The sequence below is a fragment of the Neofelis nebulosa genome, chromosome 7, assembly GCF_028018385.1.
Source record: "Neofelis nebulosa isolate mNeoNeb1 chromosome 7, mNeoNeb1.pri, whole genome shotgun sequence".
NCBI lineage: Eukaryota > Metazoa > Chordata > Mammalia > Carnivora > Felidae > Neofelis > Neofelis nebulosa.
The window spans coordinates 69169292-69188764 of NC_080788.1; the positions used below are offsets into that span (position 1 = coordinate 69169292).

The 19473-nt window shown below is 39.4% G+C and overlaps 1 protein-coding gene across 6 annotated transcripts in view; it reads right to left on the reverse strand.

Annotated features, from left to right (window-relative positions):
* The window catches only part of FMN1 (formin 1), a 433957-nt gene that overhangs the window by 205378 nt on the left and 209106 nt on the right, over window positions 1-19473 (reverse strand). The window lies entirely within an intron of this gene.

The window sequence follows — 19473 nt, forward strand, 5'->3', positions numbered from 1 at the left end:
CTGGCTGTGTACCTTAGAGACACATAGTCTCTAAGTCATAGTCTCCCTTAGAACACCTCTTCTATGCCATTTCTGGGCCAACACAGCAGAAACAAAAGGTGTGAGAAGAAGCTGTAACACATGTGTATTTTTTAGAAGTTTCCATATCAAAGCTGTCTCTGATCAGTATCTGTGTCTGTTTCATAATCTTTCATAATATAGTAATAAATAAGCTATACAAATGTACAGAAAATTAAGATTTGCTATTTTTCCCTTCTACATACCAACATTTTAAACTGCATTTTATAAGACCCTCAGCTGTTTAACCGTTATCTTTTCAGTTACTTCAGTGCCTCGAGTCTGTGGTTTTACACTTAGTAGCACAGAGCCGGCAAGCTCTCGGTCATCAGCTAGTCTGTTTCCCAGCCTTCAAAGTCATTTAGCCTATTATGGTTAAAGGGGAAGCACTCAAATTTATGATGTTATTAGGGTTTCCAGAATCCAGTTTTACAGTAATTAAATATTTCTGGTGAACTTAGTTAATGTCTGCCTTTCTCATCGGATTATAAACTCCGCGAGATGGATCTGCCCCCCATCTCTATATCCCAGCAACTGACGTGACAAGCACATAATATTGACGAGATGGGTAGGTAAAAACCACTGTGATGGTTCTATCCGGTCATTATCCTATGGACCTTCCTTATGGCCTAACAAAACCCTCTCCACTGTAATTTCAGCCCACAGATATCTCGAACACCCAACTGTACACAAGCATAGATCCCTTTTGCATGGAAAAGGTAAAGAAATATGTTTAATGACCTCATCAGGGAAGGTAAAGACATATGAAGATTCTCCACATTAAGATACCTTTTAACTATATTTTTACTAGCTCGTTTCCCTCACGAATCAACCCCCAAATAACCATGGTCAGTAGAACTAGAGGCAAGGTTTTTCTAAAGTTGGTTTTCTCACATGTGGACATGGCAGCCTGATGCAACTCTCAACAAACTGCTGAAATCCAGACACTGTCTATTTCTTGTACAGCACAGGGGGCTAGGCGCCTGAGCTCTGGATTCGTACTACCTGGTCTGCATCCCAGCTCAGCCACTTGTTAGCTTTGTGACCTCAGGCAGGGAACTTTGTGTCTTCAAGCCTGAGTTTCCCCAAATGAGGAGGATTGTGAGTCATCTCTAGGGTTTTGAGAAAGCTATAGAACATTCGAATAAATGTTACTATTAGGTACTGCTGCTAATGACAATATTAGAATAAAAGACCAACAGATTTATAGTCATTCTTCAAAATTCCCAAATAAGGCCACCTTTGTGGAGTGATGGGCGCAAAACCAGGAAAAGCTTAAGCAAGTCTAAATAAACAAGGTACTACAAATACAAAAGTTTACCCAAAATTTCAGGAGTTCTGCTACCAAATACCTGAAAGTAATTTCAAGCTTCATTCAACGATGTGATCAAGATAATCTGTTTCAACATCCTACCTGTCGCCATTGCCCTCTCCCTCCCCTGCCCACCTCTAATACATCCCAGCCCTGAGTTCCACGGAACCGCTTACCAACATTTCAACTTCATTATAGCGACTAGTTCAGTTCTGCCACATCACACTAACTCTTGGTGGTTGTTCCCAACTAACCTTCCAAGAAGGTTGAGAGTCAAATGACATTGATGAGCCAATCATTTTACTCAGTCTTCAACTTCTTTTTTTTTTTTTTTTTTAATTTTTTTTTCAACGTTTTTTATTGATTTTTTTGGGACAGAGAGAGACAGAGCATGAACGGGGGAGGGGCAGAGAGAGAGTGAGACACAGAATCGGAAACAGGCTCCAGGCTCCGAGCCATCACCCCAGAGCCTGACGCGGGGCTCGAACTCACAGACCGCGAGATCGTGACCTGGCTGAAGTCGGACGCTTAACCGACTGCGCCACCCAGGCGCCCCAGTCTTCAACTTCTTAATGATAGAAACAAGTTGCAAAGACATGTTCCACAGAGAAACTTTCCTTTTATCACGTGACTGCGCTGTGTCTGCAGCAATCACCTTGGTCCCTTCCATCCAACAGCAATCACCTTGCTCCCTTCCACCCTCTTAACCAATGATCCCAGAGACCGCTGAGGCTGATGTATGTGCCTATGTATTGTTTTGGTGGTTCTGTAACACATGTGCTTAGTGCAGTGGGGAGAGCACAAATTGGGCAGGCTATTTAACCTCTCTGGACCTCAATTTTCTCATAAGTAAAATGGGGATACTAACAGATTCTACCTCATAAGGCAGTTGAGAAGAAGATGAGTTAATGTATATAAAACAGCCCGTAGAGGAGTGTTTGGAGCATAGAAGGTGCCACATAAGTTTGCTACATTATTGTCTCTTTCATGCCTGACAGATTCCAGAGGCTACACCACCTTGCTTTCCCCTCTCAGCAGGCTCCCGGCAGCATGCTGTATCCATCTAAAGCAAAAATGAAGATAGTTCCTTTAATCCCTTCTAGCTGTTGCCCTTTCTTTCTCACCATCTCCTCTTCACAGCAGAATTTTGGTGGAAAAGAGCCACAACTCTCTCGATATATTTTCTCATCCATTCCCCTTTCATCCAATTACATTTGGCTCCTGACTTCCTGACCCCCCAACTTACTGAAATCCTGTGATTTGAGCGTTACATTTGGTCAGCACGTTTCAGTGATCCTCCCCTCTAGGCTGCATTGTTAAAGTTGACTGCCTGTACCTTGAAATTCTCCCCGCTTCCCTGAACTTTTTTTTTCTTTTTCTTTTATATATTTTGAGAGAGATAAAGGAGGGGGGAGAGAGGGAGTGGAAGGGGCAGAGAGAGAGAGGGAAAGAGAGAATCCCAAGCAGGCTCCATGCTGTCAGCCCTAATAAGGGGCTCAATCTCACAAATCTTGAGATTGTGACCTGAGCTGAAACCAAGAGTTGAACCCTTAATTGACTGAGACACCCAGGCACCCTTCCCTGAACTTCTGATACTCAGGAACTTAGCATGGCACAGCAATTCAAAATGATTAAGTACTAAGTACCTCATTCATTCTCTATCCGTCCATATCCTACCAATTATTTCAAGGTGTGCCTGGCTCTATTACAAGGGAAGTATCTCAAGTCCACACATACTGTGCATCGAGTCTTTGGCAAAGCTAGGTTTTAACTCTGTTTTCCACTCTACTTCTTCTTTGCACGTGGAAACCATGTGCTATTTCCTCACCTTTATCTACAGCCAGTGATTTGCTAGTGGTTTGGTGAATCAAACACAGACAGTAGAACTTTCTATAGAATAATCAAATACTCCTTCCTGGACAACATTTGCCTAAGATCCCTGGGAATCTTTATGAAATGTCAAACCCAGTTCCTTATAGCCAAAACTACAGATGAGGCTGGGTCAAGGGAACACAATGTTTTTGAGCCCTGGTGCATTTCTTTTTCAGGCTCCTTTACTTTCACATTAAAGAGGATGCTTGTACACAGGAGACACAATCGTTATAAAACTTCTATTTATTCTTAGCTAAATGATCCTCAGGACATATGAAGCACTAAGGGTTTCCCTCTCCCTGACCTTCCCTGCTAAAAAAATCTGCTGTTTTTCTGCCTTCATCCCAGTATATCACTTGAAAGCAGACAGGTGCTGAGGTTTGACATCTTTCCAGTCTTCCCCAAGCTCTATCTACCAGAGGCCATCCATGTTTTATCCATCTTCCTTTACTCATAACTTGATTGATTCTACTGCTTTCATTTTTAATTGCATCCTCTTCCCACTTGCAATAGCCTATTAATCTGTATCTATGTCCCTCCCTCTAAGGAAGATTCAAATTCATAATCCTTAAGAGAGCAATCACAATTAAACCATTCTGTTTTAATCATCCTTTTCCTTACTGAAACTACTTTTATCTGTCCAATGTAGTGCTTCTCAGCCTGTTCTGCATTAGAAACACCAAGAGAACTCTCAGGGTGCCTGGGTGGTTCAATTGGTTAAGTGTCCGACTCCTGATTTCAGCTCAGGCCATGACCTCACAGTCCATGAGTTCGAGCCCCACATTGGGCTCTGTGCTGGCAGGGTGGAAGGAGCCTGCTTGGGATCCCCTCTCTCCTTCTCTTTTTTGCCCCTCCCCTGCTCACTCTGTCTCTTCAAAAATAAATAAGCTTTAAAAAAAAAAAAAAAAAAGAAGAAGAAACACCTAGACAACTCTGTAAGAAAAAAAAAACAAACACTGATGGGCAGAAGCATCATCAGAGATCTGAGATGGTACCCTTGCACCCATACCCTTAAAGCTCCCCGAGGGATTAGAAAGGGCGTCCAGAATTGAAGTGAACAGCAACTGTCCTTAATCTGTACTCTGCTCCAAGCACAGCTGAGACAGTATGATACCACAATATCAGCGCATTCTTTTTGGCAACGACTTTTCCTTGGGTCATTTCAAAATTGCAAAGGAAAACACGTGTTCTTTGAAAAAGCCCCTTCCTGATTCTGATATGTCCCCATAGGAGAATACCCCTTCATTATCTATATTGAAAATAGTTATTCTACACAGCAGATAATCCTACATTCTTTCCATGACACCTCATGACTCTAAAACCTTGCTTTTGCTAACTTTTCCAGAGACTTCCCTATATTTTACCTGTGCTGCACCCCTACAGATTCAAGCATACATTCAACCCTCACAGTTTTATGCTTTTGCACATGCTATCTGCACTACTTAAAACACCTTTTCTCTCCATTTTCACCTAGTGAAAATCCCAAAGGAAAATTCAGTCCAGTTCAGCTGAAGGCTTAAACTTTTCTTGATCTTTCTTGACAAAAATTTTTCTTTGACTTTGTTGCCAAAGAGCTTGCTAGGTTCACATGACATTTTAGTTATTTATGTTTATCTTCTTTGTAAATCTAAAAGCTCCAGGCAATTGGGGACCATGCCTCATTCATGCTTGAACTTCCAGAACATTGCACATTGCTTGGCTAGTTAGTGATCCATAAATGCTTATTGAATTGAATTATTTCTTTAGTCTTAAATATTAAGACTTCCTTGTGCCTCTTTATTACCCACCCAACTAGACTTGTTGCTTCAAAAAAAATTTTAAAGAGAGACACATGTGGCCACTTCCTCTCTGACAGTCCAACGCACAGCACAAACTATGAGATTTTAGAGTTGGTCTCCCCTACAAAATTCAAATACAACATTCAGGGGTTTTGTTTTTAGTTTTTTGTTTTTTAAGTCTGGGTATTTCTAAAAGTTGACACTGATCTAATTTTAATGATTCAAAATCTCGTAGATTAGTGTGCTTTTCACAATAAGCATAAAGGCTATTTCCATAAACATAATAAACCATCCAGTAGAATTGAACCACATTTGTGATTTTAATCTGATTAGGGATTGGACTCTACGCAACTCCCCCAGCCTCCTCAGGGGCTGGTCCTTCCTTCCCCTACCAAATCCTCATTATTTTTTAATATCCTTCACATTACCACTGCTCAGAGATACCATCGAAGGAACACACTGTACTGAAACCCAAGCAACGGAAGGAGACGTTTGCTTGTCTGGTCCCCACAAACATGTCTGTCAAAAAAGAACGCGGCAAAGTGCCTGCTGATGAAAGACATTGTGATGGTGCCAAGCAATGTGGAAAAATCATCTGTTAGCATTTTGTTATTACGAACAACCTCTCCCAGAGGTGCTGCCAGCGCCAGTCAAAATTCAGGTTATCTGCTGTACAACTTGAGTAAGTCAACCTTTTCCAGGGACTCTTCCAAATTCTACATTCTAGGCTGGGGAAAGCTAGGCAATTCCCAGGGACTGCACAGAAGTACAATGAAGCGTCACCAGAAAAGTGCAGTCTGAGCAGACGGAAGGAAAGAAAATGGGGCTCGAGAACATCAAGCACCTCAAAGGGATGGAATTCAGGCCTTGCAGAGTGCTCACATAAGGTGAGAAGACAGTGGTTCTATGGCTTTGGATGTGGGCATCGTGGCTTTTCTGTTTTGTTTTTGAAGGCTGCACAGAAACTTCAATAATTCCCTGTGTGATGGACGTACACTTGTTACTATAAAAACAAGTCTCTATTAATAAAAAGAACGGCACTGGGCTTGATAAAATTCCCCAAAGTTAACAAGAGCTGGTTTGAATTAACTATTATCTATATATTTTTTGTTGTTGTTATCAGAAATAAATCACATCATGTTACAACTAAGAGGCCATCTCAGGGACACTCAGAAATATGAGGCACATCTGATACATCAGTGTAATTAGAACTTGCTAGGAGGAATAAATAAAGAAAGTGGGCAGGAAACAGAGTAAAGAGCAATCAGAAGATAAAATAGCACTTAGGTTGACTCGGGAGTAAAACCCAAGGCATGCAAAGGCTATAGAGCACCAGGTTAAATTATTCACGTGTCAAAATGGTGCTATCTCCAGTAACTATCTGCCATGCTGATGTTCGGTCAAGAGAGTGAGGGAAAAGAAACCAACGTAAAATAAGTGAGCTAGACACCATGTGAGATGCCTTAATTTAATCCTTGCAACTCTGTAGGGCAGACATTCTGGCGGATGTGATAACTTCTATAAGATCCCACACCTGGGAATGGTGACAGCCCAAAATTCACGCTCTTTCCATTTTGCCATTTCGAATTGATAGCAGCTAAACAACGGTATTTCATAACAGTTGTTTCAAACTGAAGAATAGCTGACACACAATGTTAGTTTCAGGTGCACAACACGGTGGTCCAACAACACTACTTGTGTCATGCTCACCACAAGTGTAGAGCTACCGTCTGTCACCATACAATGCTGACTACAATACCACTGACTATATTCCCTGTGCTATACCTTTCACCTGACTTATTTATTCCATAACTGGAGGCATGTACCTCCCACTCCCCTTCACCCATTTTACCCATCCCCCCCAAACCATTTCCCTCTGGTAACTACCAGTGTGTCCTCTGTATTTATGGGTTTGGGTTTTTTTGTTTTTCAGATTTTACACATAAGTAAAATCACATGGTATTTGTCTTTCGCAGACTTATTTCACTTAGCATAATACTCTCAAGGCCCATCCGTGTTGTCAAAAACGTCAAGACCTAGTTCTCTTTCTGTGGCTGTGTGTATATATACGTACACACCCCATATCTTCTTTATCCATTCATCTATTGATAGACACTTGGGCTGCCTCCATATCTTGGCTATTATAAATAATGCTGCAAGAAACATAGGAACATATATACCTTTTGAAGTTAGTGGGGGTTCTTTCTGGTATTTCTATTTTTAATTTTTTCCACATCCTCACGAACACTTGTTATTTGTTGTTTTTTTGATCCTAGTCATTCTGACTGGTGTGAGGTGATATTTTATTGTGGTATTGATTTGCATTTCCCTGCTGACTAGTGACGTCAAGGAACTTTTCACGTGTCTGCTGGCCATCTGTATGTCTTCTTTGGAGAAATGTCTATTCAGGTCTTCTGCCATTAAGTCAGACTATTTGGTGGTTGGGGGGGGGTTGGTGTTCTATTATAGAAGTTCTCTTTTTAAAAAAAAAAAAGTTTATTTATTTTTGAGACAGAGAGCATGAGCAGGGGAGAGGCAGAGAGAGAGAGAATCCCAAGCAGGCCCTGTATCATCAGCACGGAGCCCGATGCAAGGCTAGAAGTCATTAACTGCTAGATCATGACCTGAGCCAAAACCAAGAGTCGAGTACTTAACCAACTGAGCCACCCGGGCACCCCTGTTTAAGTTCTTTATACATTTTTTCTGTTAACCCCTTATTGTATACATCATTTGCACATATCTTCTCCAATTCAGGAGGCTGCCTTTTCTTTTTGTTGATAGTTTCTTTCACTGTGCAGTAGCTGTTTATTTAGGTGTAGTCCCAATGGTGCATTTTTGCTTTTGTTCCTCTTGCCTGAGGAGATATACCCAGAAAAATGCTAAGACCAATCTCTAAGAAATTATTGTCTGTGTTTTCTTTAACGGGTTTCACATTTGGGTCTTTAATCCCAATTTAAGGTCTTGAATTTACTTCCGTGTATGCTATAAGAAATCGATCCATTACATTAATTAATGACTAACACCATTACATACTATCTATGACTTATAATGCATTTGTATTATATTACGTCTGAAATCATGGCAACAACCTGTGTCAAGGCTGGTACTGCAACAAGAGGGGCACAGAGACTTTAAGTAAATTGCCAACAAGATAGATTCAAATGCACACTGTTTCGCTTCAGAGCTTTTTTCACCTTATCCTAGATCCTCAGTTATTAATAATCCTTCCTGTTCAATATTCTGAAATTAGAATTCCAGTACAAAGCTAGAGATAATTTCTGATAAAAGATGTTTTCTTTAAAAAAAATTGGCCCTCCACGGGGTGCCCAGGTGGCTCAGTCTAGGTTAAGCATCCAACTTCAGCTCAGGTCATGATCTCTCAGTTTATGGGTTAGAGCCCCACGTTGGGCTCTGTGCTGATGGCTCAGAGCCTGGAGCCTGCTTCAGATTCTAGGTCTCCTTCTCTCTCTGCCCCTCCCCCGCTCAAACTCTGTCTCTCAAAAATAAATAAATATTAAAATATTGGTCCTCCATCCTTTGGGAAAAGAACTGGAGTCACTGAGTAAATAATAAATCTGGAATTTTTGATTCCTAGGTAAGTAGAGAGGAAAGTACTGGCCAAGGTTCACAAGATCTGGATTCTGCTCCTGGTTATCTCAGTCATTAGATACTTTTACTTTCAAATCTTCTACTTCCTGTAACCTTCATTTTCTCAATATCTAAAATAAGAGGTTTAAAATACCTAATCAGTAAGATTTCCTTTAGTTCTAAAATGCTAATAATTTTCACACCCAATACTTAATCATATCTCTTCATCTTAAAACTTCCTAGACTACGGCTCTGCTCATGAAAGCTTGATAAAGACTTAAAGCACAATATTATATCTAAGCCATGTCTAAATATCTAAGGCATATAAAAAGAGAGTCCCAACTCTCATTATTAATGCAAACGTACACATGAGGTCAAACAGACTCATTACGGTAGTCTGAAAACATACCAGTGGCTCACTTGGTAGTTTAGATAAAGTTGTGCATTATTTTTGAAATCTGATAGTTATTATGAGTATTCAGGAATATACCTGTACTTCAAAAATAATCTATGACAACTATGGATCATCATCTAAAGAAGTAGTAGGGAAATAAAACAGAAAAAGTTTTGAAAATCTGGACTGAGGTTCCTACCAGGGAAACAAAACAAAACAAAACAAAATTGCAGCCAGAGTGCTTTTGTGGAATAAAACGGGGTGAAAAAAAATATCATTACTCCCAGGGGATTCTGGTAACATTTTATTTCCAAGTTATTAATATCACTAAATGTAGTGTAAGTCACAGAATGAATATACCTTGGGATATCCATGATAATGATTTTCAGACTTCATTTTCACAAAAAGTAATTCTGAACCTAACGAGCAAAAACCCAAGACTGCACATTTTTAGGCCATGAGCTAACACACTAACTCCTCTATTAAGAGAGAAAACTTAGAGTTTTATGTTGTATTATTATTAGCATCACTGGAGCTACAGCTAGTCCAATAATTAATGTATGACCCATTGCAGAGTACATGTGAGCTTAGCAGCAACAGAAGGTAAATCCTGGTCCTCAATGCTGTGATAAACTGAGATTCTTCAAGTAATAACAACAATTACGTTAATATTTCTTTCTCATCTCATTCACTGTCTCTGAAGAGGCACCATCGTATGGCCATTGCTAACCTGTCCCATAATATTATTTGAGAAACTGTAAAGTGTAAGTGACCATAAAGTCAATTACATTTGCCTCACATACCCCCAAACTCTGTATTTTTTCCTTGAAGTGCAAAGTGGTATTATGTCACTTAAATAGCATTATTAAATGGGAGCCAAGTGAGGAGGGGCTATTTGTTGAGTTCTGTGTGGTACTGTCAGTAAAGGTGACACTTATGCATAAACTCTGGGATTACTGTTTAGAAATAGCTTCCACATCTTCCCCAAAGTCCTAGCTCTCTGGAACCAAGAAGAGGTTCAGGGGAGTGATTGTGATAGATTCCTACTTATGAACTTACCCTTTGTAGTGGTGTTATATGAATCAGAGAGACTCAATAAGTCTTATCTCACTTATACCAAAGAGATGATCTACCATCTGGTATTCAAATAAGCTTTAACGAGCATCTATAATGTATCAGATCTTGTGAAAAGTGTCAGAGAAATGACAATAATTAAGAGACAATCCATATTTTGAGAAACTTGCATTCTAGCTAAGAAGAGATCTGTAAGTTATTTACAATTTTCAAGATAGTTGAGCTGTATGGATTTTACATTATTATTATTATTATTATTATTATTATTATTGTTATCACACATCATGTTTTCCTTGAGAACCAAAGAAAACCAAGGACCACATCTGTTGATTTGTCCAGCAAAGTTGTTCATGTTGCTTTTACTACCCAGGAACAAACCACTCCAGGTCCCAATACTTATAACTAACCTCCCTAAATATATTTTCAATGAGTGAGCAAGGAAGTATTTGGCTTCCCACCTTAACATTTTGAATAAATGACCAATGGTGTGTACCTAGGCCACAACCACCTTCTCTTTGCCACTTCAAGTCTTCCTAGGGATTAGTCACTTGATAAATCTGCCATTGAATGGATTTAAAATTATAGGCCAATCGACAAGGAAAACAAACAAGAGGGTTTACATGTTTTTCATTAAGATCTGGGCTCTGGCCTAGGACATGTCCTCTAAGGAAGCTAGGAAGGGAAAGGTCTTAAATTTCCAAAAATTGCTCACCCCAGCCAAAAGGCACACTCATTATACAAGATATAAGTTGAGATGCCAGAAAAGAGCTCACATAATTAAGAGTCGTCTTCATTCTCTAAGTAATGGACCCAAGGAGAAATATTTTCTACTATAATTGGAGAGGCTGGGTCAGGTAATGGAAAAAACACTAAAATAGTGGTCAGAGTGCCTGGATTAAGTTCAGCATAAGACTGCTGTTATGACCTTGAATTTCCTTCTTATCTCTGGCTATTTTCTTCATCTGTAAAATAAACAGGTCAAAAAAGATCAGGAGGCTTACAAACCAGGTGTCTAGGGATTCCCGAAGGTATCAGCACTTCTGCGAACACTTAGTTGTAATGTTATTTTAAAAGGATATTTAACCTAAAAACAACAGTGACTTTAAAAAATACATATAGTTATACAAAAACATATACCTTTCGATACTAACAGCATATCTAATACTAAGGTACTCGGTTTTGTTTGTGTTTTCTTTTTGGTTCTTCTGGCAATCTGGAAGACGAAGTGTTCCCTGACATGTTTCAGGGTCTATTTGGGTGTTTTGAAGACAAATTTCACTGATTAGGACAGGCATGAATCTACAGTGGTTTCTTTCTTTTTTAAAATTCAGGCTTGCACTTCTACGTGTAAATATAGTGCTGCAGCACACAGACACCGCATTCAATTAAGCACAGCCAAGGCTGAGGTTCATCTGCTCTGCAGGCCCCTCGTTTTTGGCAAAACAGTCTGGAGTGTGATAACAAGCATAGGAATGAGCAGAAAAATGGGTGGTTTTGGCATTTTATACTTAGTGCTTTTTGACAGAGTGATGTGTATGGCTGACATAATTGCAGCCATTCTTAATTGCTATTAACTCAACTATAAAATTTTCCTATAGTTCACGTTTCAATCTTAGGGATTGTTTTGATTGAATTATAAGGGAAACCCTAGAATTATAAGGAAAAAATTTTTAACTGTTTCCATTTTTAACTATATGTTTTATAAAATGTGATTTTTATAATTTTCTTTTAGCAAAATAAAAAGTAATCGGACGCTATGGCTAATAGGAGACTCAAGATTTAAACTCTTAAATTCAAATTTCTGTGTATCAAAAAGCATCTTCATGAAAACATACGAGAATATCTTTATGACCTTGGGTTAGGCAGAATTGTTTTTTTTTTTTAATTGAAGTATAATTAACATACAGTGTTATGTTAGTTTCAGGCATACAACATAGTGATTCAACAATTCTATGCATCACTCAGTGCTGTCTTAATAGAGTTCTTAAATATGCCAGACTTGTACCCAGAACATAAAAAAGAACTCCATTAAAACAAAAATTGAAATTAAAAAAACCTCCCCCTATGCTCCAAAATGGGTAAAAGAAGCAAACAGCTCATGAAAGAAGATATGTGAATAACATTTAAGCACATAAAAAGATGCTCAACATCCTTTAATCAAACCACAATGAGATACCACTACATATTTGTTGAAAGGAAGGGAGGGGGAGAGAGGAAAACTGACCCATCAGACAATACTGAGGGCTGGGAGGGTGAGGAGTAACTGGAACTCTCTCTTGGGTTGCCAGTGGGAATGTAAAATGGCCCAGCTACTTTAGAAAACAATTTGGCTGTGTCTTATAAAACTAAATACACACTTGGCATGTGACCCAACAATCTCACTTCTAAGTATTTGCCCAAGTGAAATACGACATGTTAACATGAAAATCTATACACATATGTTTATAGCAGTTTTATTAACAATCACCCATTATGGTTAATTTTGTGTGTCAGCTTGACTGGGCCAGTGGGTGCCCAGTTATTTGGGCCAACATTATTTGAGCTGTTACTTTGAGGGTGTTTTAATTATTTTAGTTTAGTCGACCCATTTATTTTGAGAGAGACAAAGAGAGTACAAGAGGGGGATGGGCATAGAGAAAGAGAGACAGAGGCTCTGAAGTGGGCTCTGTGCTGACAGCAGAGAGCCTGATGTGGGGCTCTGATTCACTGAAGTCACAAAGGAACCCTCAAACCCTCCCCTGGAGATCACAGCCTGAAGCAAGAAATCAAAGCTTAACTGAGGGAGCCACCCAGGCACCCCCAGGCTGTTTTTAAAGGAGATTAACATTTCAATAAGTAGACTGAGTAAAGCAAAGGCTCTCCCTAATGGGATGGGTACCATCTTATCAGTTGAAGAAGTAAATGGAACAAAAAGGTTCATTCTCCTGCTAAGAAAAAACTCCTGCCTAACTGCCTTTGAACTGAGACACTGGCTTCTTCCTGCCTTGGGAGGGAATCATCAACACTCCCAGGGCTCAAGCCTATCAGCCTTTAGCCTGTAACTATGGTACCTGCTCTCCTGGGTCTCCAGCATGCCAACTCACCCTGCAGATCTTGGGACTTGTCAGGCTCCATAACTGCACCAGCCATTCCTTAAAACAAATCTCTTTCTCTCTCTCTATATATATATACACCTCCTACTATTTCTGGAGGACCCTAGTACATTGCCAAAATTGGAAGCCACTCAAATGTTCTTCAACTGGGAAAGAATAAACGAACAGTGATATGTTCACAAAATAAATTCTAATTAGAAATAAAAAGGAAGGCACCTGGGTAGTTCAGTTGGTTGAGCATCTGACTTGATTTCGGCTCAGGTCATGATCCCAGGGTCATGGGATCAGGTCCCACATCAGTCTCCATGCTGAACGTGGAGCCTACTTGGGATTCATTCATATTTTCTTTCTCTCTCTCTCTCTCTCTCTCAACTCGACCCGTTTCCTTGCTTGCACTCTCTCAAATTAAAAATTAAAAAATAAATAAAAAGGAATGTACTATTGTTAGGTACAATAACATGGATGAATCTCAAAATGTGTTAAGAAAAGAAGCTGGACTCAAAAGGCTGCATACTATATGATTCCATTCATATGACATTCTGGGAAAGTCAAAGCTATAGGGACAGAAAAAATATGAATGGCTGCCAGGGGCTTGAGGTCAGGGGAGAGGATGTCTTCCAAGAGACACAGAGGAATTTTTTATGGTGATGGAATGTTCTATGTCTTGACTGTGGTTATGGTTACATGACTGCATGGGTTTGTCAAAACTCATACGCTAAAAAGGGTGATTTTTATAGTAAGTAAAATAATCTCAACAAAAAAAAGCATCTTACAGACTGACATTATATTAAGTAATATATATGCATTTATATACATTTAAGACTGGAAAATAAATATGTACTAATAAAATGCCACTTATCAGTTGGACTTCTGAGCAAGATTTTGTCTGCGACAAAATCTTTCTCTTTCAAGAAAACACATTATTACAACAGACACAGGGTAAAATGAGTCCCAAAAGCATCTAAAAAAGTACCTAGAACAAAGATTCAGTTTCTGTAACATTAAAGTTATGTTACAAGAAAGGTTATTTCTCATGCTATATTTCTCATCATAGCATTTTCATGCCTGTGGCCCAGGCTCCAGAGCTTTCCCTGTCTAGGGCTGGGATGGGGTTAGGGGTGACCACCTAAGACAGTACTACTACACTCACTCAGCATCGCTCTCACGTCACCACTATGTGACAACATGGCCAGGGAGTGAGAAATGACTACTAAGAGCTCAGAGTGCCAGGCAGGATGTTATATTGCCATTAACACTGTGATGTCTCATTACTTTCCTTTTCTCAGTCTACTTTCTATCACATTATTCACAATGAGTCTGATTTTCTCATTGGAGTCGATCACCAAGTGCTTTCGAGGACACAAGGTGCTACTTCTCTACTTCTTTAAGTAAAAAGGACCTGACGACTTCCATTCCCAGGCCAACTTGAAGAGTTTTCTTTATTAGTGTTTTACTTAACAAGCCTGCAAAGCAAGGATCAGAGTATTAGGTTAAAAATGTGCTGTGGGTTGCAATAGTTTGATAGGTAGTGTCTCTGTGACTAGAGAAAGAAAAAAACAAAACACTTATCACAACAGTCTATTCCACGGAGCAATTAGAGCAGTTTCCTCTTATACTCAAAGGGTCTCCAAGATGCAGGGAGCCTATTAATCCATTGTGCTGTAGGCTGCAAATTCTATTCAGTAAGAAGAGGATGACATTATCTGTCTTGCTTTCTATTTTTTCATGGAAAATGAAAGAAACTTGGAATAATGGATTCTGAACAAAGTAAGAAAGACTGACTGAAAAATACTGCAGAGCTTATTTAATACTGGGTACAACTAATAGCAACAACTAATAGTGCATTGTCTGTTGGAAGCTACTAGCACAACCCATGTCTCTTGTGTATAGGTTGACATGTATGTTTAAAAGGTGGCCTTCGAGAAAGGGGTGAACACATATGGTTGAATAAAAGTCAATCTTTTTTCCTAAATAAAATGCATTAAGTAGGATCCAAGTACCCTGAGAATGTACATTTAAATAAACCAGAATTGTATCATTCAACAAAAAGCTGGGATATCACTTTTGTACAAGACATGATGTGGTCTTCTCAAGCAATATTTTATATATTCATTGACAGGGACTCCTCTTGCCTTTTTCCCCTACCTAAAAAGTGCTCTAGTCCTTCTTCTCTCATCTGCCCACATCTCACATAAAAAAATGAGAATGCCTGCCTTAACCCTGTCCCCTCTTCAAGATATTTCCCATTATCTTCATTGACAAATGTTGCTCTAAAAGATTTGCAGTTACCTGCTGTGTGCGTTTTTACCATACCCTTTGCGTAATTTCTCAAAAACCCAGTCTAAGTCACCACCATTTTACTGAAAAGGGTCACAAAAATCACATTTAATGGCTCCCTTAGTTACCCGATTTGGTGACTTCTTCCTCATTCTCCTTTGGGACTCTGCAGCTGAACTTCAAAAGGGCCCTTTTTGTTTTCGTTGATAGTATACACCCTGGTCCTCTTCCTACTTTGCAATTACTCTGCCTAGTGCTACCTTCCCTTCCTCCATCTTCCTAATACTTCAGCTACATCAAGTTAAGAGGATTCACAGTTTTGTCTCCCGTGTTCGCTGATGTATTCCTAGAATCAGGAGTAGCACCTGGCCTGTAAAGGCATTCAGATAGTTGTGGAATAAATGAATTTCCCAATGTTCCTAGCCAACTCTTACAAGTCCCAAGGCTACTGTGCCTGGGACTATTGCATTCAGTTAGCACAGGGAAGAGAAAGGGGAAAGGACTACTGAGGAATGACATGCAAGTCAAGGGGTAAAAGCCCTGGATTTGTGTGATTACTGCTATTAGCTCTTACTTAGGTCCTAGCTGATAAGGGCATAGCTGATGTGAAACCATGTTCTTTCCAACAAGCTTCATGAAATTCTAGCGTTCGTTAAGTCCAAAGTTACATCCAGATCTGGTTAATTTTATCTCATTCAGTGGACCTCCACACTGAGTTACTTTACAATATGCACAGGGCCTAGATGAGAGTTGACAAATTGACCCCAAATTAGTCAAAATGAGTATTCTACACCAAAGACAGCAATAATGCCATCATTTTGAATATACACACTTTTATTGGTGTGAATTTGTAGGGTTCCAAATATATTTACATTTTAAAATCACTGAGGAAGTCACAAATATGAGTTATGCCAGGTGTATTCAAGTGTTATGACTTATTTTCCAACCTTCCTTCACTGGGACAGACGCCAAAGTGATTGGAAAGGGGATCATGGATGCCTTGGTCGACGAAACACCTTAAAACAGCACTTGTAACACTGTGGGTAGTAAGTTTATTCTTCTTGGTGGCTAGGCTCTTTCTGAGTTTCTGTATACAAGCAATCAAGTTTGTCAAACACGTCCAGTTACAGATCTATCTAGGAAGGGACATACATGTTTCTAGAGTTGTGCCTGCTTCATTTGGAATACGTGCGACTGAGGATGTACGTAGATTGACAGGTGTAAGTGACCAGGTGCATCTGTAGCACCTATTCTTGAAAACAGAGGGACCTAGAATAGTGGTCATTTTGAATAACCAGGAATTCTAAAACTCCACAAAGAAGGTCCTCTGACCACAGGGCGTCACTACACATCATTTTAGAAATAGTTTTGGCAAAGTATCACAATGATTTATTTGAGTTCACAAAGATCTGATGTAACATTTAAAAACAGATCTCTTTGTGTAAACATGGATTAAGAAAAATGTAAATCCCCCATGTAGGTTTATTTTTTTAATAAGAACTTTAATTTTATATTTATAAATCTAGGGTACTCAGTGCCTTTAACAGTGAAGATAATAAATGGAATTTGGCAGAACATTTATTCTGATTAGTAGATGTTTAATGACACTTGGAACATCAAGATGCATGTTAAATTATGCTCAAGTATGATGCGCACAATAACTTGGAAAAGATCAGATCTCATTTTGACTTGATTCTCTTCCCCTGGAATATAGACAAGCCACATTCTCATTTTCCTCTTGCACTAACCACCCCCCCCCCCCACCGGCACACAAACTTAGATTAAACTCTGTTACTTTTGATTGATATTCACCTCCATAATTTGTGCTTTTTGCAAGGATAATTGTTAAAAAAATTACATTTTTCAGTTTTCCAGTAATTGGAAGATATGAATTTAAATCATGATTATTATTTCCTAAGTGACCAAACATTGAACAGAACTCATGAAGTGTTTTGAAACTAAATGTTTAACTATTCTATGCAAAGTTTAAATGCCATTTCAAATTTAGTTTGACAGGGGGTTGAAAAGGCTCTAATTTTCTAACAGTTTTTCTATTTTAAATGTTTCGGCTGCACATAATAAGAATGTGAAAAAGACAGGGCACCATTACCTGAAAACTCATATATAATTTCTTCACAAGTCATTCATTCAAAAGTTAGTACCTAAATACACAGGTTAACGGCGATACAGGGCCAGGTATAGAAGGTCTGTTGAACTACAGGAGTGCCGTAGAGTTCTATACCAACATCATGCCACGGTCCAGTGGAATGTGTCCATCAGCTACAAGATCTTATACCTGCCAGTTTTGTGCCATGCACCCTTCATGGAAAACTGAACCAGCTCAAGCAGCCATAGCAGTCACCCATTCTAAATAACCACAAACTACTTACGCTGCAATATTTAGATCACTAGGAATCACAATGTTGGACCATCACCTTGCCCTCACTGTACATCAGAGCAGTAGAAAGCTTTCTGACTGCACACCCTTGAATACAGTATCAATACACATACAAAACAGATTAGAATGGGTGAGGCTTTTGAAAGAAAGGAATTTTGATTTCTTATAAAGATGGACCTGAAGATAATTTTTCTTGGTCCAAAGTTACCTTGTTAAAACATCCCGCAATCTCAAGTATCATTGCCACATATAAAAGCAAATGTCTAGGGGCGCCTGGGTGGCGCAGTCGGTTAAGCGTCCGACTTCAGCCAGGTCACGATCTCGCGGTCCGTGAGTTCGAGCCCCGCGTCGGGCTCTGGGCTGATGGCTCGGAGCCTGGAGCCTGTTTCCGATTCTGTGTCTCCCTCTCTCTCTGCCCCTTCCCCGTTCATGCTCTGTCTCTCTCTGTCCCAAAAATAAATAAAAAACGTTGAAAAAATTAAAAAAAAAAAAAAAAAGAAAATGTCTATTTCCTTCTCAAGTCACTTTCTTTTATTTTTCTTTCATATGCTTTTCATATTTTCACATCAAAGTAACACAGGTAAGAACAGAAGTATAGAATTAAACCCAAACATGATGCATCAGTGAGGAAAACACTCAACAGTCCAATACTAAAAGTTGGAGTTTATAAAGGAGGAAACATTTGTCTTTCTGTTTTTAAAGCTAATTTGGTTTTAAAAGCTAATTTTTGGGGGGGGCTTTGCTATGCAAAACCCTCCAGCCACATTCACGGCTTCTTAATACTTTAAAAAATCTTTTGTTAGGAGTGGTATTTGGTTGTAGACTGCAGGGAAAAAAATGTAAAATCACTCCAAGAGATCTCCTTCATAGCTGGCATCCTCTGTCTTTACCTTTAAAAAAAAAAAAAAATAGTGGAATAGGTTGCTAACGAGCAAGAAGTGAGTGATAGTCCAGTGTTTGAGTCTAGGTCACAACAGAGTCAATATGGACACTGATCTATATCTCACAAATCTAGAAAATCTCATCTGAGAGTTATAAATGAATCTCGGAAGCTCTATTTATAAATTCCGGATGCAATTTTAAATCTTGCAGAGATACAGAGGGAAGAAAAGAGGAGGGGGGAAAGTATTAACCTTCTGACCTTAAAAGGTGATGGGAAGGCAAAGGGTTGAAACTGAATGAAATATATGGAAGAGGTGGCCTTATTTTCCTCTAATGGATTTGCACATTCTTAAAAGAACCGTGTTCAATTTTGCTTGTATGTCTACAGTTTTTGGTTTTAAACATTTTATGTTAAACCTCAGCATACCCTAAGTATCACACACCATTTCTGTGCTGCATGATGGTCTTCCTGTCCACCACTTAAATCGCAGTTGACACTTTCTCCACCTTCGGCAGAGCAGTCTCCACATGGCTAAAGAGATAGAGCACTGGACTGCGTGGGAGAAGACCTCACCTCTAGTCAAGGTCATTCTATCAGCTGCTGGCATGGGCTTGGGCCCTTTAACCGCTAAGGAGGGGTAACTAGATAGAAGGTGAATGTCAATCGGTGGTCAACTTCGCTGGCTGTAAGGAGCCCTGTCCTGCTGGGAGCAAGTCGCCTCCCTTAGGGGCACTGAGGAAGAAAAGAC